Below are 25,871 nucleotides of genomic sequence, written 5' to 3' on the forward strand. Positions count from 1 at the left end.
TTACAAATGAGTGAAAAGAGCAGAGAATGAGTGAATTTAGAAGAAGAAGGTGATGGATCCCAAACAAAAAGCTAAATGCAACTATTGATAGTTAGACTTTCTCTTTTAGACTTTCCAATTATATTTGTTTGTAACTTTAACAATGACATTTATTTTTTGTTATTTTTTTAATTTAAAAAATATATTAAAACAATGAGTAAAAGCAAAATATTTGTAAGCAATTCTCCCCAAGAAGGATGTAGCTACATACATAATCAAACTTTTATATCCCTTATATGAAACTAGTAAATATATTCGTGTTTCGTGGAATTAAGGTAAAGTATATTGTCCTTATTTTATGATTTTTTCTTTATCAGCTAGTTAAAAAAAAACAAGTAAAACAATAAAGTAGATAAAATTCACTTACTTATGTCCTCCACATACACAACATTACCAACAATAATAATGCCTTAATTCCAAATAAGAAGGTCGATAATAATATTCATAATTTATTCCATAAATTGTTTCGGCACAAGTGCTAAATAAATTTAAATGAGATAATTTTTCAAATATATTGACTTAGCAGTGAATTAACTATTTCTCCTTCACGTTCCTTTTCTTTAGCTATCTACAGGAAAATGTCCCTTTTAACAACTTTTTTGTTTTCACCTAAAGTAAATATGGTATTCAAGCGACTACATAAAGGAAAATGGGACATTTCGATGCACTAAAGCATAAAGTTCAGAAAGGATCAAACCCCACCAGTCTTCCATTTCTGTAGGAGCATGATTGCACAACTTGAACCCATGACTTCATGGTGTGGTCACATGGAAACAACCTCGTCTTTTTAAATAAATATATATAGACTTTTCAAACTAAACAAACTGAAACATATTTAGTAACAGAGATCCCATAAGTAGCAGCGAGGAAAACGGATTAGGGGTTTGAAGATAAACAAACACAAGAATTTGTTCCTTTATTCCAAAGGAAATAGTTACAGGTAAAACAGAACCATATTGGTACCACCTTAAGCTTCTAATTTCTACTTATTCGTACTTCCAATATACATATGACATCAAATAAACTACTTGCTTAACCCTCTAGGAGTAGTAATTAACCATGTTCAAACCTTGAACTATCATCCTATATCTCTTCGTGCACTCCTTGTACAATAATTCTGCTTTGTTTCAGCGTGGATCTTTTTTTGTTCGGAAAAATTCTCGGGTTGCTTTTCATACATATATGTATATATATAGAGAGAGAGGGAGAGAGAGAAAGAAGAGAAGAAGAGAGGGAGAGAGAGAGAGATTTCTTCAACCAAAGTAAGAGTATCCATTTGGGATATCCTATGTCGAATACAATCCTCCGCAATGAAGATCACCGTGATAGCAAATGTATGCATGAATGTTGATCGCTCCATTCATACCAACAATCTCCAAGGTCACCTTAGCCTTGAATGTCTTTCTAATCATCTAAGACAACAACTTTACCAGTTACTTCAAGGTTTTATTTTATTATATATTATATTTAATTTTTTAATTATATAATAATAAAAATTACTTGAAACCCTACTATCACTATCTGAAAATTTGCACTTAATAAAGGAAACTGAAACATAAGATAACCGAACTCACTGAAACAATGAATTTTGCTATTTAGCAAATGTTTACTGGCATTTCAAAAGTTCATACTTGATGAAAATAACAAAAAGAAAATCCATATCACTTTGACATAAAATGTGGTTTGAAACAAAAAGAAAATTTCAATAGCACATCACAAAATATCTCTAAATGTATCAATCGAGGAAGAGAAACAATCACAAAACGACAACTATTACTATTATAAGCAAAATGACACAAAATCAATTAGTAGAGGATTAACTAACCAATAGAAATAAAAGAGTAGAAAATTAGTAAAAACACCAATACAACTTGTTTCAAAAGGAACTAAAGCTGTAAAATTTCTTTTCAAATGCTTCTAAAATATATAGTGGCTAAGAAATAGATTGGATTTGCTTACATTCATTTTATAGTTTTATATAATAAAAGCTTTATATTAAAATTGAGAAACTAAAAAGTCTATGCTTCTGCTTAATTTAGTAATCAATCAAGCTAAAATATACACTAACGTTAAAAGCCTTGTACCGGACAAAAGAATAAGAGCGAGGATGTCACATCCATCCCTGGTTATTAATTTAAATTCTAGTACTTGGGACATAGAAGTAACAAACCAAAAAGATAATGCAACAAAAAATAATCCCCCAAATGGAAAAGCCAAAAAAAAAAATCCTTCTAAATTAATAAATCGTCATATTCATCGAACATTAAATTCTCTAGCATTACTGACAATGATACTTCATCATCCAATTCTCTCTTGCTTTCACCATGAAATTTATCAGCAGCCTAAGGTGTCTAACCTACGAAAATTGATCTGAATTTGATGGTTCAAATGACTTAAATGATGATGAATATTCCTCCATGACATTATTATTGTTAGTATTATTACATGAGAATTGAGTACTTGACGAAGCCTTTGATTGTTTAGAATTATTTTTCAAATCACATCTATTCCATTGTATGAGTAATTTCGCGATGTTTTCAACATTTGATGCATATGTAGAAATAGACATTTTCACTTCTTGTTTTATGTACTAGGGATAACACTTAATATTTATGGGCTTGATAGTGTATTCGAAAATTGGACTTGATATATCGAGTGACAAGGCATTTTGTAAAGCTTGTTTGACTGTGTTTATATCAGCTTGAAATGTCATTTCCCATTGGCCTTTGGAGGTTGAATTTAATAATGAAAAACAATATCCATCGCTAGAATATAAATCGTTTGCTTCAGCCTTCGAGCTTCTTCAACTTCTTTTATAAATGAGTATTCCAATAGTTTTTGATATCATAAAGTAGTACCTCTCTATATGTCCTAACTTTAAATAAATGAATAAATTAAAGTAGGGGATGTTTGAGTTTTCAAAAAGGTTTTTGATGAGTTTTGTGTAACTGAAAATATTAAGTTCTTTTATTTGATTTTTAATTGAGAAATGAATTAAAATGAAGAAAAAAATGTCAAAAAACTAAGATAATAGATAAATAGCAATGCTCAAATATTAGAGTGCCACATCACCGAGTTGAAGATCCTTCTTTATTATTATATATTAATTTTTTAAATGAGTATTCTAATAGTTTTTGATATCATAAAGTAGTACCTCTCTATATGCCCTAACTGTAAATAAATGAACAAATTAAAGTACATGATGTTTGAGTTTTCAAAAAGGCAGTTTTGTGTAACTGAAAATATTAAGTTCTTTTATTTAATTTTTAATTGAGCAAATGAATTAAAATGAAGAAAGAAATGTCAAAAAATTGAGATAAAAGATAAATAGCAATACTCAAATATTATAGTGCCACGTCACCGAATTGAAGATCCTCCTTTATTATTATGTATTAATTCCTTACATGTTATAATTTAACATGTTGAGTTAAAAGAAACACCTTTCGTCCCAAATTAGGTGATGTTTCGACTTAGTGATAGTCAAATTAATTAATTTTGCAAAGCTAAGTCGAATTAAAGTAACTCAATATTATAAAATTAAAATATAGATATTCAAACAATTATATGAAAACTATTACTAAGTTGTAATTCTTCTCAATAATAACTAAAATTTACATAACTTAAATCTTATGAAATGAAAAATATCATACAAATTGAAACATAGAAGAACTATACCTTTTTCAATTTCTATGAGAACAATTTTGTATTTGATGTTGTAACGCTCTTCATACCGAATTATTATTAATTCTCTCATGAATCTTCTTTTGCAAGCAAGTCATGTTAGTTTATCCCAATCAAATAAGACAAATTTTACAATAAAAAAGAACAATGTGATGAAAAGAAAACATAAATGATGAAGAAATAAGAAACACGAAAAAACTAACAAAAATTATAAACCTAACAAAATATAAAATGTATGAATTGTGGAGGAAAATTTCTTTTATTACTGCCAATAAAGAGGAAAAGCTTTCAGACTTCTTCCATAAATTTTGTATCATGAATTCAGTTTAGTGTTGTTAGAAACTTTTGGCATTTTTTAATGAGATTTAATACTCTTAAATGCATTTTTTTAAATAGAGAAATGAATGAAAAAAATTATAAAATAATTAATAGAGTGGTTTTAATTTTAATTTTCAGCAAAATTTTTGAGATATATATAAGAGAAAAGTGCCCAAGAAAAGGAAAAAAATAATAAATATGAATGAAGGTCAGAGAGAGGTGTCCCATCACCTTTTCTATAATTTTCCTTTATATATATATATATATATATATATATATATATATATATATATAAATATATGATTCCAAGTCTTACTCCAATTTTCAAGATATTCACTCAATGCTAAGTAATAAATAAATTAAGGGTATAATGGATTTTTTTTCCTTGATGTGTCAAAAAGATAAGTAAAAATAAAAATTCAATTAGGAAAAAAATGCAAAGCAATTCTAAATGGAGGGAGTAGTATATTCATAAAATAGTAAAATTAAACTTAGAAGAAATTAACTGAAGAATTAAAAGGAAAATGCCAATTTAAATTGATCCTAAGAAAACAATTTTGTATTTTTCAATTTATGTGGCACCATTAAAGTTTTGAGAGAAAAATAGTTTAAGTTTGATTGTGAATTTTGGCATGGCATTTTCAAGTTTTTTGAAACAAAAATATATTTAAAAATTACATAAAAAATACTATAAGTCACAAATATATTAGTTGATTGCATTGGACCCATGCTTGCACGAGCTTGCCACCATCTAGTTTACCTCTAAACGCTCCATTACTATTGCATATTCACCACCCACAAGGTGGAGGATACCCTTTAACTCATTTGAAAAGAAATCTAGGTCTGAAACCATCAAGAAAAGCAACCATGTGAGGCCAAGTTATGGGGATGTCAGCGCACTCAAACTTTCTTTTCATGAGTTTTTGAATACTGTAGTTGATGTACCATATTACCTTACCTGTGGTATAAGTACTATCATGTAATATAGTTTTCCTTATTTTTTTTATAAGAACCATAAAGTGAGGAATATCTTGAAAAATCCCCTTTTGCCCAGTATTTCTTGGAGCATTCGACCATTTTTCCATTGATTGTTTTCCCTGTATCCAAGGCCCTAATATACCAGTTGCAGTTGAAAAATACTTCCAAACACTAGTTGCAATTTCTTCTTTTAAAAATAAGTGTTTCATGGTTTCTCTTGCTTGACCAGAACAACAAGAGCAGAGTTGTGACAAATTTGGATTCCAATTATCTAAATCAACAACTACTGAAAGTCTATTTGTCCAAACCTTCCAATAAAAGAATGAAATTTTAAATGAAATATCCTGCACCTATATCTTCTTGAAATACCCATTAACTTCCTCTTTCTTTCTCAAAATTTCTCAATCACTCTTTACTGATAACTTTCCAGCGCTTGTTTTGATCCACAAAGGCATGTCCCCTATATCCGACTACCTAACATAATTCGTATGTTGTCTAACATGCTCAACAATATGACCAGGTAGATGATACAACATATTATCATAGTCCCAACCTTTTTCATGGATGAATACCTCAATGTCCATCAATGAGTGACAAATATGCACTTCAATTTATTATCTGTCAATTAAACCAAGTTGTGCCTAATTATCAAAACAAATAGTAGATGTATTTAATACCCCAGGCTTTGGACTCTGAAATTTGTAGATTTTTGTCAATGCTAGCGTGACTACGACTAAGGTGATGAGTCATTATTACTCATCATGAATTCTAAGGTGAGGCTCGTAGTCTCACAAGTGGGGTCACCCAAATGTACTACCTAAGCCATGAGTCTATGTCATGAGTCATGACATGTGAAAATGAGTCGTGGTGAGTGACTCGTGGTCATATTAGTGAAGGATGGGAATTTTGAATTTCAGGTAAAGAGTCCAGGAAATGACTCATTGTTAAACTTGATGAGTTATCACCTGACATATGATGATTGAGCCCAATTTTCCTACATGTTTTCATTAAGGGATTTTTGGAATTTTCCTTCACCCATACTTATTTTCCATGACTTAAAAACACTCAAATATCCCTTTAACCATTAGGCAATCAAATCAAACTTACTCTTTCTATCTTAAACCCCTAAAGCAAGAGAAAAACTAGGGTTCATAAAGGATTCAATCTCTAAGCTTCAGAACTCTAGATTTTCTATTAATTTCTTTAGTATTCAGGTATGTCTCTCATCTCTAACTTATAATTTATACTGTGGCATATGTTTAATCATTGTTCAAGAGATTTTAATTATCGGGTTTAAATTTGGGTTGAGGGTTATTGATGATTATTACTTGAATTATATTTTCATTGTCTAAATGCATTGTTTATGGTTTGATTGATGATTTTTAAAATTAAATTGGTGTGGTAATTGAAATTAGGGACATGGATTTCCCCAAGTTGTGGATTTTTGGACTTGAAATTGACATTAATCTCAACCCACTTGTAAACTTAGTTATTAAACATGGATAATTGCATAATGTAATTAGTATTTTGAAATTGTTGCATTGCATTAATGGACAAATGGATAAAAATGGATTTAAAAGGCCTGGATGGCTATGGTTTTGTATTTTAAAAAGGAAACTTGGGAGTCAATTTATTAATCGTATTGGATCCGCATAATTATACAAGCTTGCAAGTGTAATTAGTATGGCCATATCATGTGGTAAATTCCTTAATATAAGCGTAATATCCCATATTAATCTTAGATCGATTCATCTCTTAGTTGCATGCTTAATGGGCTTAAGACATGAAATTTTCACTAAGTGTTGGGGACTTAGCCATTTTCAAGACCTCTAAACTTCGAATTTTTATTTTGGTCTTCCTGACCTCGAGACATTAGTTTTTGAGTTAATTCATGTTCAAGGTTGTAAGAAGTGTGTCTTGGAGTAGTTTCATAGTTTTTGGATAAGGTTTGGGTCATGTTTGGGTCACGGAACTAGTGGGTCACCGCGATAGGCCCGCGACGCGACCTTAGTCCTGATCGCATGCTGACCACGTCGCAATGAAGGTGTTATGTCCAGTTCTTGATGTATAATTGAATGCATGTTTCATGATATTTATCCTAGTGTGTGAAGTTCTTTTGAGGTAAAAAATAGAAATCACTTAGAACAAAGTTGAGCTAAGAGCCTTTAATTCAGCCAAATTTTGGTATTCGATTCTAAAAGGGTCAAATTTGAATGTGTATAACTTTTTACATATATGGTATTTTTCATATCAAAACCTACCAAATTATAGATACTTGAATTATCTTTCCAACGATATCAATTTTGCCTTAATCTGATACTCGAGAGAAAAGTTATGATTATTTCATCAGAACCAGTAAGCTACCGCAGTAAGACCGCATCGCGGTGATGCAGTTGAGTCCAGTTTTTTTATTTAAATAATTGAGGGGCAATTTGGTCTTTTCCTCCCTCAACCCATTCGTCCATAACATGACTTAAGCATCAGTTAAGGTATAATTTTGCTCTTCTTCTCTAATTTTCCTCTCAAGAAAACTCTCTCCTTTCCCCAGGAACAAATTTAATTTCTTTTTCCCCAAGGAATCAAGAAGCCAAGTTTTCCAAGTTTAAGAATCATCAAAAAATCATCAAGAATTTTGTTTTCCTCTCAAGTTAAAATCTTAAGGTATGTGGGGTAATCATTCGTGGGTCCCTTTCATCCATGGAGCCCAAAATTTTTTTTCTTTCGATTAAAGAATGAACTTTCTATCATTATTGTATTTTGTATGTTCAAGAAAGATTGAATTTCATGTTTTCATGGTGATTTTAATTCAATTCAGCCCATGTATATGATCCCATGCAAAATTTTGAATTCCTCATGCGATGAATTTAAGTTTCTTATGCTTTATTTAAGTGAATTCCATGATAGATTCTAAACTCATAATTTTTAGCAACATTCCCATGTTTTAAATTCATGTTTTCCCCATGTTTGATAAAATGCCTATGTCTTGAGTTGAACCATGATTCAATACTACAGTTTGAGTTTAAATGTCACGTTTTAATCATCATTCAGTGCTGGTGGGCTATGAACACATAATACTTATGTGTTTTTACATGATTTCTGTTTTTAAGAAATGAGTTAGTTAGACCATGATTTTAATATCATATTTAGAACACCATGATCATGTTGAGCATTATCAATTTGTATGTTATAAGTACCTCAAAATCGCACTGTTATTTTCAGAATACTATGACCTAAGCTTATCATTTATGAGTTATCACTGCATGCAACGGTTAGTATTTCAGTGTATTTTAATTGGGAGTAGGATTTAGCATCGAGTGAATGTGACCTTTAGTAGCAGTCGTTAAGTTCTAAAACTACGTAGCCAGAGTAGGTTTAAGATGTCTTCCTGCCAATTGAGGGTTGACACATATATATCATGAGAGCACCTGCCAGTAGAGCGTGACTCTGTAGTCCTTCGGGATATTAGTTTAGTACTCACTACAGTTCAGGTTTTATTTTGATGGAAAGGATACAACAACCCTCCTCAATGTGGGTCAGATATTGGACTCCATGACATCTCACATGATTTATGTCAGTTACATGATAGCTCCCACAGTCTCAGTACAGTATTTAATGTATTTCAACTCAAGTTTGCTTGACCAAGTGTATAGATTCTCAATTATTCACTTATCAGATTTCAGTCTTTTAGTTTATAGATTATTTCAAAAATATGTATGTGCTTGGTCTTGCATTCTCAGATATTACTGTTTTTCATAAATTCATGCTCAGTTATCTCATGTTGTTCAGTTAGTCCTTATTTCATATGCACAGTACCCTACAGTTTCTGTCTAGTTATTCATGCTAAGTATAGGTCAATTTTAAATGAACAGTATTCATATATCTGCTACTCAACATACCGATGTTAGTTATCCTTTTTCTCAGATTTCAGGTGTTCGATCACACAAAAATCATTAATTTAGTTAATCAGGTCTACTTAATACATGTTATGTTATTTTTTTAAGTTTATTCATTCAGGCTCAGTATGCTTGCTTATTTAGATCCATGAGTGAAGTCAATTTCCATCACATAGTTTTTGACCTAGTATTCATATGTCATCCTCAGTACAACTTCTATAGCATATTCAACCCACAAGAGAATGTCTTACGACATTTATTTTTCTACCGCCTCCTAGCTTACAAAATTATTTTTAGCTCATTATTTATAAATTCTCTATGATTTACAGTTTTCACATATAGTCATGTTTCAAATGTATATTTTAGCAACTAACTTATATCCTCAGTTTTACAACATGTTTGGAATATTTTCATGATTTAGTGCATGACTCTATATAGTTAGTATATTCCAACATACTAACCACATATTTGCATTTGTAGCTACATCCTTCATAATGTAGGTACCATATGTAGCTCTTACACCAGGGTCAGACAATTTGCAGCTTTCAGCCAGCAAGTGATAAGTTCTCCTATTTCGAGAACTCCAGACTGTTGTAGATCATGTACTATATTTTTTTGATTTTCTATATGTACTGATTAGTAGTAGTTAGAGGCATGTCCTAGCTATCTATAGTCAGTATATTAAAGGCTTCACAGATTTTAGTTAGAGTCAGTCATGCACTTTAGTTTCTTTCTTCAGTTGTATCGTCATGTAAACTGTATCAGTATTACCTTTAATCAGACTTTTCATGATTATGCATCTGCTTAGCAAATTAAGTTTTGTAATATATTCTAAATCAATTGTTGAAGGATCAGGCCAATTCATGGGTTAGCTTGGGATTACTTGTGGTTCCAAGCACCACGTTATGACTAGGGGGTAGTCTTGGGTCGTGAAAAACTTAGTATCAGAGCCTAGAGTTCAAATGTCCTTGGGTGTCTATGAAGTTATGTCTAGTAGAGTTTTGTAGAATTGTACGAAGACGTCTGTACTTTTCTTCGAGAGGCTACAGGGCATCTAAGAAATGTTTCCCTTCTTTTATGTCTCAGATCATACAGTAGAACTTTTCTCTAAGGAACTTATGCAGATTCTTATGTTAATCCATTCGTGCCATCCCTGCCTTATTCTTAAGGTAACGAAAACAGCCAACTTAAATTCTTACAGATAGAGTTTTCTCAGACAGTCTCCACAGATAGTTAAGGATTACACACAGGCTCTAAAGTAATGTATCAATGCCCTTATGTTCTAAACTTTTAAGGGGAGGAAGATACCCAACCCATTCTTATTTCAGTACAAATTTTTATACTTCAGTCATCACGATATCTGCTCATGCCTTACATGTAGCTCCATGATCATAGCTCATATTCATGTATTTGCCATATAATCATTTATGCTTCTAGTTTCTAGTATGAGGAGTTTTAGTTCACTCAGAAGTACGAATCATATTTCATGAATTTATGAACTTAAAACTTAGGTCATGCAGCTCATGAATCACGTACTCATGGTACACCTACAGTGACTAGTAAAATTCTGATTATGTCATGTATGTTCTCAGCTTTGATCTCTTTAATGAATTCATGCTTTTATGGGCGTTTGTTTAGAAGTTCATACGTGGTTTTGAAGATAGGATTAAATGCCATGTTGGTGTATAAGTAAATGAATGCATTGCGCTTTAGTGAATTCCTAGTACGAGGTTGAATATAGTTGTTGAAGAGGTACTAAGAATTATTCATGAGATGAAAGTTTTGAAAATACATGGGGTATTGAATACATGGTTCAGCCTAGTGTTATGGTGTAATGTATTGTACCTTGTAATTTCGAGTTAGGCTTGATTATGGTGAGAAAATTTAGTTTAGTTCAAACTTAATTAATAGATTTATCGATGTCCTTGTAAAAATTATAAATGGAATCAAATGAGCCTAATATTTGAGAGGAAAATCATAGTTGAGAGAGTGCTTGAGAAGTGTGGCTAAGCTTAAAAGTTGGCAGATATATTGACTAAGGCCTAGTGATTCTATCCTAGCTTATGTTTTATGGGCCTATGTTCCATGTTACAGAGTGATAGCCATATTAAGATTCCTTACTCAGATATCCTACTCATATCATTCCCAAGATCCTTTACTCTCTAATGTTATTAGAACTTCTTAGAAAGAATGCTCAGTATAATTCAGTCCTTATAGCCAACAATTTAGTTTAGCAGTTAGATAGACAAGTTCCTATGATTTTCCATTCTTTCATCAAGTCTTACTATCCGGAGTTTCATTACTATAGACATTTCATAAGGTAAAATATTGACATCTATGAAAATTACAAATTCAACTCAATTCATACATCATGCATCAGTTTTAGATTCCAGATTTTAAATTATGACTCAATTCGTCAGTGTCCCGTGCATCATCTCAGTCTTTCCTTAGTATTTTATCCAAGTCAGTATCATTTGGGAGATGAATGATCCCAAGGGGGAGATATTATAATACCCTAAGTTTTCATGTCCTAAGCCAAATCCACCCTAAGGTAATGGTTACTCATAAATTGACTCTCTTATTTCAATCTCAGCCTTATAACTATTCTCATGTCATTGAATTTATTCACAACATCAGTTCAGTTCATATATCATGCTCACACTTAGTTATGCACTCATGTTCCAGGTCATGCATGTTCAATGTATGATCTCAGTTACCTTAGTATAGTACTCTCAGTCTAACCAATCTCATTCGAGGACGAATGTTCCCAAGGAAGAGATATTGTTATACCCCGCACTAATGTTAGCTTGATTCATCTCTTAGTTACATGCTTAAGGGGCTTAAGGCTTGAAATTTTAACTAAGTGTTGGGGACTTAGCCATTTTCAGGACCTCCAAACTTTGAGGATTTTTATTTTGGTCTTCCCGACCCCGAGATATTAGTTTTTAAGTTAATTCATATTCAGGGATGTAAGAAGTGTGTCTCAGAGGAGTTTTGGATTTTTCGGACAAGGTTTGGGGATTATTTGGTTCATGGAACCAGTGGGTTACCGCAATAGGCCTGTGATGCAACATTACTCCCAATCGTATGCTGACCGTATTACGGTGAAGGTATTATGTCCAATTCTTGATTTATAATTGAGTACATGTGTCATGATATTTATCCTAGTGTGTGAAGTGCTTATAAGGTGAAAAATGTTCATAGGAAACACTTAGAATAAAGTTGAGCTTAGAACCTTTGATTCGGCCAAATTTTGGTATTTGATTCAATAAGGGTCAACTTTTAAAATGTATAACTTTTTACATATATAGACTTTTTTTAGCTAAAGACCCACCAAATTGTTTAAAATTGAATTTGATCTCCAATGATACTAATTTTGCCTTAATCTGATACCCCAGTGGAAAGTTATGATCATTTTCGTCAGAACCAGTAAGCTACTGTGATAAGACCACATCGCGGTGACGTAGTTGTGTCCAATTTTTTTATTTAAATAATTGAGGGGCAATTGGGTCTTTTACCTCTTTAAGCCATTCGTCCATAACACGAATTGGACATCAGTTAGGGCATAATTTTGCCTTTCTTCTCAAATTTTCTTCTCAAGAAAACCCTCTCCTTTTTCCTAAGGAATAAAGAATCCAAGTTTCCTAAGTTTAATTAAACATCAAGAATTGTGTTTTCCTCTCAAATTAAAAGATTAAGGTATGTGGGGTAATCATTCATGGGTCCCTTTCACCCATGGAACCCAAAAACCATTTTCTTTTGATGAAAGAACAAACTTTCTATCATCATGGTATTTTGTATGTTCAAGAAAGATTGAATTTCATGTTTTCATGGTGATTTTATTTCAATTCAGCCCATGTATGATCCCATACAATATTTTGAATTCCTCATGCGATGAATTTAAGTTTTCCATGCTTTATTCAAGTGAATTCCATGATAGATCCTAAACTTATGATTTTAAGCAACATTTCTATGTTTTAAATTCATTTTTCCCCATGTATGATGAAATACTTGTGTATTGAGTCGAACCATGATTCAATACTAGAGTTTGAGTTTAAATGTCTTATTTTAATGATCATTTGTGTTGGTGGGTTATGAACAACCAATACCTATATTTTCTTACATGATTTGTATTTTCAAGTAATGAGTTAGTCAGAGCATGGTTTTCATATCATATTTAGAAAACCTTGATCATGTTGAACATTATCTGTTTATATGTTATAATTACCTCAGAATTCATATGCACTGTTATTTTCAGAATACCATGACCCGAGCTTATCAATTATCAATTATCAGTGCATGCACCAATTAGTATTTCAGTGTCTTTCAGTTGGGATTTGGATTTATCACTGCGTGAACCTAAGGATGGGGTTTCACTTGCCAGTTGAGGGTGTAAACTTTAGTAACAGTCCCTGAGTTCTAAAATTTCATAGCAAGCGTAGGTTTGAGATGTCTTCCTGTCAGTTGAGGGTAGTCATATAACTTATGATAGCTTTTGTCAGTAGATGATGACTCCTTAGTTCTTGGGGACTTCTGTTTAGTGATCACTACAGTTTAGGTTCTATTCCAATGGCAAGCATAGAACAACCCTCCTCAACATGGGTCAGACATTGGACTCCATGATAGATGACATGGTTTATATCAGTTACATGATAGCTCCCACAGTCTCAATACAGTATTTAGTGTATTTTCAGTTCAGGTTTGCTTGACCAAGTGTATAGATTCTCAATTATTCAGTTATCAAATTTTTGTCCTTCAATTTACAGATTATTTTAGAAATATGTATATGCTTAGTCTTGTATTCTCAAATATTATAATTTTTCATGCATTCATGCTTAGTTGTATCATGTTGTTCAGTTAGTCCTTATCTCATATGCATAGTACCCTACAGTTTTAGTCCAGTTATTCAGACTACGTGCAGTTCAGTTTTACATGATCAGTATTCATATATCCGCTACTCAACATACCAATGTTAGTTATCCCTTTTCTCAAATTTCAGTTGTTCAGTCACACGGACATCAATCATTCAGTTAATCAAATCTACTTAATATATGTTATGTTAGTTTTGTAATTTTATTCATTTAGGCTCAGTATGTTTGCATATTCAGATCCATGAGTTAAGTCAGTTTCCACTACTTTTAGATCCAGTATTCATACGTCATCCTCAGTACAACTTCTACAACATATTCAGCCCCATAAGAGAATGGCTTACAACATTTATGTTTCTATCACCTCCTAGCTTACATAATTATTTTCAGCTCATAATTTGTAAATTCTCTATGATTTACAGTTTTCACGTATAGTCATATTTCAAATATATATTTCAATAAATAACTTATATCTTTAATTTTACAACATGTTTGAAATATTTCCATGGTTTAGCAATGTACTGACCACATATATGCATTTGTGGATACATCCTTCATAATATGGGTAACATATGTAGCTCTTACACCAAAGTTAGTTAGTTTACAGCTTTCAGCCAGCAGGTGACAAGTTCTCCTATTTTGAGAATTCCAGAAAGTTGTAGATCATGCACTATATTTTTTTTGATTTTCCATATGTATTGATTAGTGGTAGTTAGAGGCATATCCCAGCTATCTATAGTCAGTATAGTAAAGACTTCATAGATGTTAGTCAGAGTAAGTCATGTACTTTAAGTTTCTTTTTTCAGTTGTATTATGATGTAAATTGTATCAGTATTACCTTTTATCAAACTTTTTATGATTATGCTTCCTCTCTGTAAATTAAGTTTTTTTAATATATTCTAAATCAGTTGCTCAAGTATCATGCTAGTTCATTGGTTAGCTTGGGATCACTTGTGGTTCCAAGCATCGTGTTACGATTAGGGATTGTCTAGGGTCATTATAATAAGACTCCTTGTTTAATGGTTGGGATTATATGAGAAATGGTTTTAATTTTGGGCTTAAAAAAGGTTGTGTAGCTTACCGTGAAGGTAGAGGTTCTGGGGGGGACCAGTATTGGAAACTACATTTACCTGCGTGGGGGTCTATATGACTGTTTGTTTGGTCCAAACATTATATTTTTGGGATGGTTGGAGCCTTGGTGATTTTGTCTTTCCTTTGGATTTCCACGATTTGCACAGCTAACATAAGCTGGGCCCTTTCAGTAGGGGGAGACGAACCCATATAGCCCTTAGGTTCCCTTAGGATAGATAAAGCTACATACCGGGTTAATAGTTTTTAAACTCTTATGTTATTGAACCTTTACCCTATCCTAACATCGTATATATCTATATATGAGTGTGTACATGTGGTTTGACTGATTTTGGACATGACATTATTTAATCACTTTCCTTGAGTTACATGATTGTGCTTATCCCACTGACCGTCCTAGGATGTTAAACCATTTCATAATGTAGGGTTTAAAGATTTTTTATTACCTCTATGTAGCGTTAGGTGATGTAGTTGTCCATTGAGTTACGGTGAAGTGGTGAGGCTCCATATTTTGGAAATCTTTGCCATTTTCTTAGATTCCATTCATATTTCAGGAATTAAAGAGTTCTATTGTCATGGTTAGGGGTATATATCGACCTAATTTTGTATTCTAGTTTTAGAGGCTTTGTGTATAAGCGTGAGGTTATTTGGTAATTGTGTTAGACTTATATTCTCTCTCTTGGTTTTATATATGTATTTTTATTTGGTTTTGTTTTGCTTTCTCTTTGATCCTAATTATGCTCGAGTGGTTAGGATAAAGGGGTGTTCTCTGGCCCATGGTGGTCTTGCGATACCCATCATGACTAGAACCCCCAAAGATCTGATATTCGTAGAACCATTGCTGGACCCTCTGTCCTACTTGAGGACAATATGGAGGAAACTCATCCTACTTTTGGAGTACAGACTCGGTCTAGGGTCCTTTCTTCTGATTGTACCACTCCATATGGAGTTCCACAGGTCCCTACTAGTCCTTCTCGTGCTGGTGATACTAATGGTTAGCCACCTTTAGGAGACATCTCTAATGTAGATTTCTATCAGTCTATTCATTTGCTTGCTCATCTAGTGGCATCCTAGTCTCATTAGTTTGACCGTGTTTGTCCTGCTACTAGTACATTTGAGGTTACTCGGGTTGGCCAATTTATGAGGTTGAATCCCCCAACCTTTACAGGCTCTATGGTTGTAGAGGACCCTCTAGGATTTATTGATGAAATAGATAAGATTTTTAGGGTAATGTATGCTACTGATGTAGAGGGTATAGAATTTGCTGCTTATCAGTTGATAGATATAGCATACTAGTGGTATAAGGAGTCGGAAGAGTCGAGAGATAATGATGCTAAGCCATCGGTATGGGATGAGTTTTTAGGTGTCCTTCCTGATCACTTCTTTTCTCAAGAATTGAGAAAAGCTACGACTGAAGAATTTGTGAATTTGAAATAGGGTAAGATGAGTATGAAAGAGTACACCCTAATGTTTTACTAGTTGTCTCATTATGCTCCAGAGTTGGGGTCTAGCATGAGATCTAAGATAAGAAAGTTTGCTTCTAGTCTGTCTCGTGACCTGCTATTAGAGTGTAAGGCTTTGATGTTAAATAATGATATAGACATTTTCAGGATTGTGGTTTATTTATAATAGGTAGAGGATAAAAAGAAGAAGTAGGTAGATATGGAAGATAGAAAGAACAAAAAGTTTAGGTATTCGGTACAAGGCACAAATCAACAAAATAGTGGAAGGGATGGTAGATAGTGGACTAAGAATAATAATTAGGGTATTTTAATATAACACTTTGAATATGGTACCCGGAACGTTACACGGTGCTCATGATCCCGAAGGACCACAAGCTAACCCATGATTGATATCTGTACCTGAACATTATATAACATACTGAATGATTGTAGAAATAAAGGCTGAAAGGCCATAAGGTTCAAAACTTCAACATAACTGATAAAAATATAACACCTGGATGGGGTATGAAATACCCAAAAAAACTAAAATAACTGTCTAAATATGATAGTCTGAAAAGCCTCTAACTGACTGAACTGTTTGAATAAGGAGTTGATGGGACAAGTCCCTAACTAACTCCAACTAATAAATTAATTAATGAGATAATAAAGTAATGGTTATGTCCTCGAAGGATAAGGATTTACTGCTAACTCTGACTGCGGAGACTGGAATGCTACTGATGCTCTGGAGCTCGTGTTTTTGAACCTATGGTATAAAAAACCACAGCGCAAATGTGTCAGTACGTTGGAATGTACAGGTATGAATGTGAGGTAGGCTGAATGCAAAAGGTTCACACGCATGAACTATACTAACTTACTGAATAACATAAATGTGAGAATGTATGCATGAATACATAATAATCATAACTGAGTTCATGATAACATGATTACTGAGTCTGAGTACTGATAACATAAGATATTGATATCTGTATAACTGATACTGAGCGTCTGTATCTAATAGTCTAGATTCTGATGAAACAAGATGAGTTTCATACTTTTCTGAGTTGACTGTACCTGACAGTCCTGAATACTGTAGAACTATCTGAGTTCTATTACTAAGACTGAATGACTGTATCTGACAGTTCTAATTCTGTACTAAAACTATGGGAAGTAGTCATCTAACCGACATACCCCTAATACGCCATTATGGCTGAGTTAGGGTCTAATCTGTAACCCCAATTGGAAGGGTGTCAATACCGTACCACTGGTAAGGACAATCTGTGAGTAACCCTCATATAACATGTAACTCTAGTGAGAATGGTGGAAACCCTTATATAACAGTTTAAGCCACCTCATCTTTCCTCATATAACAGGCTATGAAGTCTCAACCTACGTGGCTACGTTGTTCTGGAATGCAAGGATTGCTTCTAAGAATCACACCCTCATATAATAGGTGGGTTCCCATCCTTGGGTTTGCTTGGTGCAAATTTTTTTGCACCCATCTGGATTGACACTGAACATGATTAGCTAAACTAACTGTACTGAGTTAACTGAGTTCCGTTAACTGATGGAATACTACTGAGATTACTAAATTTCTGAGGTTTTTGAGATTACTAAGTTTACTGAGTTTTCCTAAGTCACATAACTGATTGAATTTCTATGAACATGGCTCTACTGAGAGTATCTTAAAAACATGACACCAGCTCTAGGCATTCAACTAATTTTCTAGTACAAGTACCTTTAGGAATTGATAGCATGAAATTGACAATGCATGACTTTCTTAAATACATGACCAACATTACAATCCATAATACAATAAGTTAGAGATTTTATGAAGTAGAAGTTCTAAAGCGCCACAAGGGTTACACATATATCCATAATTCCTTGACTAAGACATTTCATCAAACACTTAACATGCATGAACTAGTACATGAATGGGGATTTCATATTATCATACTAGAATGACACTTTTCCTTCACATTGGCATTTAATCAAACACATGGGAAGCATGCTTTGGTTATAAAATCATCAACACACCTAATTATAATGGATACATCCATCAATGTGTAAATTTACGGGTTTATCATGATTATTATGCAAATCATCACCTCCTAGGTTCAATCATTGGAATATGTAATTTCAAACATGAATCAAAACTCCATAACATCATGAATATGAATTTCAATTCAATTTAAATCATGAACATTCATAAATACACAAATCTTTGATTTTGAAAAGAGATTCTTAAGCTTCATGGGTGAAAGGGACCCATAAATCAACACATGACATACCTGGTAGTGAGTTTCTTGAAGTTCTTGAACTTGAAGAATTTGAATCTCTTAGTTGTTGAAGAAGATTTGGATTTTGTTGCTTAAGGATTGCTCTTAGGGAGAAAACCCTAATTTTTTATGTTGTGGAAGAATAATGAATTTTTTTGAGCCTTGGTAGGATATTACTAGGTATATAAATGGGTGGTAAAAGACCCAAAAGCCCCTTTAAAAATGACTTAAAAATAACTGAATGGGATGTGCGACAGTCGGTGTGATGGTCCATCGCTGTCTCGACGGTTAGACAATTTGATCATCGCATGTGGACCAGGAAAAGGACTCACTTCCTAAGTAGCGACGGCTTGGGCGATGGACCATCGCAAGTTCGACGGTCCGTCAACCTGTCCATTGCACCTTATCCAGAAGGTTGCCTCACTACCTTGGCTGCGACGGTCTAGGTTACTGCCCATCGCTAGATCGACGGTCTATCAATCTGGTCGTCGCACCTGGGTGATTCTGATAGCTCTGACTAAAACATCTATAACTTTTTACTCTGATACCAGATTTGGATGAAATTGATATCTTTGGAAATCTAATCTAATTTCCCACATGATAAAAAGTAAAAATCTTAAAAATTCCACGTGTATAAAAATGAATTTATATTTCAAAGTAGGTTTCTAACATTTTTGGGATGATTTTACGCAAAAATATAGGGTATTACAATATCTCTCCCTTGAGAACATTCATCCTCGAATAAGACTGAGTGGGAGGGGAGAATATAAACTGATGTATATACTAAACATGAACAATTGGAACATGATCTCATGACTAACATGACTGATAACTGAATATATCCTACTGATCATGCATATCTAATGTATGTATAACTGATTTATGACTGTATGATTGAGTGTTCTGATGAACCAAGGTTCTCATATTAAGAATACATCTATGATGCATGATTATATAACTAAAATGATACATGAATGCATGACTGACTATACGATGGTCCTTAATACCAAGTTTATAATGGAATTTTAAACATGAACTAAATACTAAGCTTGTAACTGAAAGATGTACATGAAAGTGAAAAGCTTAAGGAGAACTGTTACCTTGAGCTTAATCTCAGTTGATGGAGAAGAGGTGAGGATACTTGGTACGCATGTCTATTTCTTCTTCCTAAGTAGCTCCCTTAACTGACTGATTTTGCCAAACAACTTTGACTAGAGGGACTTCTTTGTTCCTCAGTCTACGAGTCTGGTAGTTAAGAATTTCAACTGGAATCTCTTTATAAGAGAGGATATTCTAAACATCTATGCTCTAAATAGGGACTACAACTGCTGGGTCACCTATGCACTTCTTTATCAAAGAGACATGGAAGACTGGATGAACTGAGGCTAGATCTGAAGGCAATTCAAGCTCATAAGATACCTTGCCAAAATGATTGAGAATTTTGAAGGGACCGACATATCAGGGACTGAGCTTTCCCTTCTTGTCGATCATATTCCCTCCCTTCATGGGAGAGATCTTTAGATAGACATAATCACCAATCTTTAACTCGAGATCCTTTGTGCGTACATTTGTATAAGACTTTTGTCGGCTCTGAGCAGCCCAAAGTTTTTCTCTGATCAACTGGACTTTCTCTGAAGCGTCGAATACTAAGTTAGGCCCTATAACTGAGGCCTCACTATCTTCGAACCAACTTATTGGAGATCTGCATCCCTACCATAGAGAGCTTTAAATAGAGTCATCTGAATACTGGAATAATAGTTGTTGTTGTATGCAAACTCAATCAAAGGAAAATGGTCATCCCAACTTTTCTTTAAATCAATTGCACACGCCCTTAGCATATCTTTTAAAGTCTGAATGGTCCTTTTTTCTTGACCATCTGTCTAAGGATAAAAGGTTATACTGACATGAACTTGGGTACCAAGACCCTTTTAGAATGCTTTCCATAAATGAGAGGTGAAATGGGTACCTCTGTATGATATAATGGATAACGAAACACCGTGAAATCTGACCAACTCTCTGATGTAGAGTTTGGCATAATCCTCGGCTGAATAAGAGGTATGGATTGGAAGAAGTGAGCTTATTTGGTCATTCTATCAACTGAACTTGGCAAAAACTCGCACTTACTAAATTTGGTGAACATCTGATAATTTTTGTGAGTCTGAAGTACGATTCTGAGATGGTTTGCATAATCACGCTCACTGTGGGAATAGACCAGAATATCATTTATGAAGACTATGACAAACATGTCCAACTACTGCTTGAACACCCTTTTCATCAAGTCCTTGAAAGCTACTAGGGAATTAGTAAGACCAAAGGACATGACTAGGAATTTAAAGTGACCATACCAAGTACGAAAGGCTATTTTTGGAATGTCACATTCTCTGAATCTGAGCTGATGATAGCCTGATCTGAGGTCTATCTTAGAGAAATAGCTGGCACCCTAAAGTTGGTCAAACAAGTCATTAGTTCTTGTAAGAGGATACTTGTTCTTGACCGTGACTTTATTGAGCTGACGATAATCAATGCACATTCTGAGAGAACCATCTTTCTTGCACACGAATAAGACTGGTGCACCCCACGGAGATATACTGGTCCTGATAAATCCGTTATCTAAGAGATCCTTCAATTGCTCTTTCAGTTCTTTGAGTTTTACTGGTGCCATTCTGTATGGCAGAATAAATATGGGTTGAGTATCTGGAGGAAGATCAATGTCAAAGTCTATTTCCCTTTTAGGAGGAATTACTGGAAGATCTTTGGGAAAGACATCTGAATATTCATTCACGACTGGGACAAAATCAAGACTGGGAGTTTTAGAACTAGTGTTCTTAACTCGAATAAGATGATAGAAACATCCCTTAGATATCATTTTCCTTTCCCGAAGGTAGGAAACAAGATGATCTCTAAAAGCGGATACACTACCCTTCCACTCTAGGATGGGTTCATTCAGAAACTAAAACTAAACTATTTTATTTCTGCATTCGACTATGGCATAGCAGGAATGAAGCCAATCCATACCGAGAATGATATCAAAATCATTCATCTTTAATTCAACTTAATCTACAGAGGTGACTTTCTAAAATATCATAACCGAATAGTTCTTCTATACCCGTCGAGCTATGATAGTTTTACCCATTGGGGTAGAGACTGAAAAGGGCTCTGCTAGAATTTTGGGACTGTCTCTAAAATCAACTGCTATATAGGGAGTAACAAAAGACAAAGAAACTCCTGGATCTAGCAAAGCGAAAATATGCATATGAAAGATCTGTAACATACCAGTAACCACATCAAGAGAATTTTCTTGATCTTGCTGGGATTGGAGAGCATAAAGTTGATTTGGGCGTTGCCCACTGGTAGCGCTGGAGGTGTCACCCTGCTGGTTTGGGCAATCAAACTGAGCTGATGAACGATTCTACCGACTATGAGGACCTGGATGAGGACAGTCTCTGACTCTGTTGCCTTTCTTGCCATATTAAAAAAAAATACCACTGCCAGCTCTGCAAATACCCTGATGGTACTTGCCATAAGTCTTGTAAAGAGGATAGATGCGGGCAATGCTAACACTACCCTGAGACTTAGAGCCTAGCGCTCTATCTCTATTACCATCCCTGAACTTAGAAGATGGAGCACTAGCTAAAGAAGGAGTTGGAACTGCTATCTTAGACAAAACTAAGAATAATTTCCTCTTTTTGATTTGGGCTGAGCAAAGTTGAAACTACCTGTCCTTGCTCTCTTATTCTGCTTCTCCTTCATCGTAATCTTTTGCTTTTCTATCTGCTGAGTTTGGGTCATAAGCCTGGCTATGTTTATGTTACTATTCAACATCGCAGACCTACTCTCATTGACCACACTATAATTCACCCCAGAGACAAACTTACTCATCTTACCCCTACTATCTGCAAAAATATGAGAAACATATCTAGCTAATTGAGTAAACTTAAGAGAATACTCTTTCACTGTTATATTACCTTGCCTGGGATTAATAAATTCTAACACTTTATCTTCTCTCAATTTTAGGGTAAATAATCTATCTAAGAATGCAGTAGCAAACTCCTCCCACTAAATAGGCCCTACATTTACAATCCTCTCTAACTTACACTGTTTGAACCAAGTGTGAGCAACATCTTACAACTTATATGCAGCTACCTTCACACTCTCACTAGAAGTAACCCCCATTATATCCATAACCTTATAAACTTGATTAAGAAATTCTTGAGGGTCCTCGTAGAACTTAGACCCAAAAAAGAATGGAGGATTCATTCGAGTGAAGTACCGAATCCTGGCTACTGCTGAATTGGCCACTAGGTTGGCCAAAACAATACTGGTCGTTCATTTTGAGAAGTGATTGACTAAGCAAGAGTAGTGAATGCAGCTCTGAACTTTGCATGAGAAATATGTTTGCCCAAAGAATCTTCAGAATGAGGGGCTGGCTGATTCTCGTTTCTTCTTTTAGGAGGCATGTTCTGTAGAAGAAAGGGTGAAATGAATTAGACTGAGAGATTGACTTAAGATTATGCTCACTGTCATGACATGAATACTGAAAGAATAAAAACTGTTCCTAAAATATCTTATAGCCTCCTGCACATAAATGTGGCGCGCAATACACCCATGTATAAGACTCTACTAGATGTGACTTTCAGACATCTTAGGACACTACTAAACCTTAGGCTCTGATACCAAGTTTGTAACGCTCCGAATCTAGTACCCAGAATGCTACACGGTGCTCATGGCCCCAAAGGACCACAAACTAACCTATGACTGATATCTGTACCTAAATACTGCATAATATACTGAATGATTGCAAAAATAAAGGCTGAAAGGTCATAAAGTTAAAAACTATAACATAACTAACAAAAATATAACATCTGGATGGGGTATGAAATACCCAAAACTACTAAAATAACTATCTGAACATAATAGTCTGAAAAGCCTCTAACTGACTGAACTGTCCAAATAAGGAGTTGATAGGACATGTCCCCAACTAACTCCAGCTAATAAATTAATTAATGAGATAATAAAGTATGGTTATGTCCTTGAAGGATGAGGACTCACTGTTAACTCTGACAGTGGAGACTGGAATGCTATTGATGCTCTGGAGCTCATACTTCTGAACCTATGTTATAAAACACTATAGCACAAATACATCAGTATGTTGGAATATACTGGTATGCATGTGAGATAGGCTAAATGCAAATGGTTCACATGCATGAACTATACTAACTGACTGAATAACATAAACATGGGAATGCATGCATGAATACATAAAAATTGTAACTGAGTTCGTGATAATATGATTACTGAGTCTGAGTACTGATAACATGGTATACTAATATCTATATAACTAAATTAACTGATACTAACCGACTGTATCTGACAGTCTAGATTCTGATGAAACTAGTTGAGTTTCATACTATTTTGAGTTGATAGTATCTGACAGTCCTGAATACTATAGAACTATCTGAGTTTTATTACTGAGACTGAATGACTATATTTGACAGTCCTGATTCTGTACTAAAATTGTGGGAAGTAGTCATCTAACCAATATGCCCCTAATACGCCATTATGGCTAAGTTGGGGTCCAATCTTAACCCCAATTGGTAGGGTGTTAATACCGTGCCACTGGTAAGGATAATCTATGAGTAACCCTTATATAACAGGTAACTCTAGCGAGAACGGTGGGAACTCTCATATAATAGGTTAATCCACCTTATCTGCCCTTATATAACAGGCTATGATGTCTCAACCTATGCTGGCTACGTAGTTCTAGAAAGCAAGGATTAATTCTAAGAATCACACCCTCATATACCAGGTAGGTTCCCATCCTTCGATTCGCTCGATGCTAATTTCTACTCCTATCTGGATAGACACTAAACATCATTAACTAAATTGACTGGACTTAGTTAACTGAGTTTCGTTGACTGATGGAATACTACTGAGATTACTAAATTTCTGACATTTCTAAGATGACTAAGTTTACTGAGTTTTCCTGAGTCACATGACTAACTAAATTTCTATGAACATGGCTCGACTGAGAGTATATTGAAAACATGACACTTGCTCTAGACACACAGCTAATTATCGGGTACAATACCCCCAGGACTCGATAGCATGAAACTGACAAAGCATGAATTTCCTGAATACATGACCAACATCACAATCCATAATATAATAAGTTGGAGATTTCATGAAGTAGAAGTTCTAAAGCACCACAAGGGTTACACATATATCCATAATTCCTTGGCTAAGACATTTCGTCAAACACTTAACATGCATGAACTAGTACATAAATGGGGATTTCATATTATCATACTAGAATGACACTTTTCCTTCACATAGGCATTTAATCAAACGCATGAGAAGCATGCTTTGGTTATACAATCATCAACACTTTCTAATAATCATGGATACATCCATCAATGTGTAAATTTAAGGGTTTATCATGATTATTACGCAAATCATCACATCTTAGGGTCAATCATTGGAATATGTAATTTCAAACATGAATCAAAACCCTAAAACATCATGAACATGAATTTCAATTCAATTTAAATCATAAACATTCATAAATACACAAATCTTGAATTTTTAAAAAAGATTCTTGATCTTCATGGGTGAAATGGACCTATGAATCAACACATGACATACCTGGTAGTGAGTTTCTTGAAGTTCTTGAACTTGAAGAATTTGAATCTCTTAGTTGTTGAAGAAGATTTGGATTTTGTTGCTTAAGGATTGATCTTGGGAAAAAAACCCTAATTTTTTATGTTGTGGAAGAATAATGAATTTTATTGAGCCTTGGTCGGTTATTACTAGGTATATAAACGGGTGGTAAAAGACTTAAAAGTCTCTTTAATAACGACTTAAAAATTACTGAATAGGATGTGCGATGGTGGAGGCGATGGTCCATCACTGGCTCGATGGTCTGTCATTTTGATCATCGCACGTAGACCAGGAAAATGACTCACTTCCTAAGTAGTGACAACTTGGGCGATGGTCCGTTGCAACGATCCGTCAACCTGTTCATCACACCTTATCCAGAATATTACCTCACTGCCTTGGCTGTGACGATCTAGTCAACGGTCCATCACTAGATCGACGGTCCGTCAATCTGGTCATTGCACCTGGGTGATTCTGATAGCTCTGAGTAAAACGTCCATAACTTTTTACTCCGACACCGGATTTGGATGAAATTGGTATTGTTGGAAAACTAATCCAATTTCTCATATGTTATAGAGTAAGAATATTTAAAATTCCATGTGTACAAAAATAGATTCATATTTCAAAGTAAGT

General features: G+C 34.2%; 1 pseudogene; it reads right to left on the reverse strand.

The window, feature by feature from the left end:
* Positions 1-2,270: 2,270 nt before the first annotated feature.
* Positions 2,271-25,871, reverse strand: part of LOC107857583 — a 69,039-nt pseudogene continuing 45,438 nt past the window's right edge.

Source organism: Capsicum annuum, chromosome 1 (assembly GCF_002878395.1).
Source record: "Capsicum annuum cultivar UCD-10X-F1 chromosome 1, UCD10Xv1.1, whole genome shotgun sequence".
In the NCBI taxonomy this organism is placed as follows: Eukaryota; Viridiplantae; Streptophyta; class Magnoliopsida; order Solanales; family Solanaceae; genus Capsicum; species Capsicum annuum.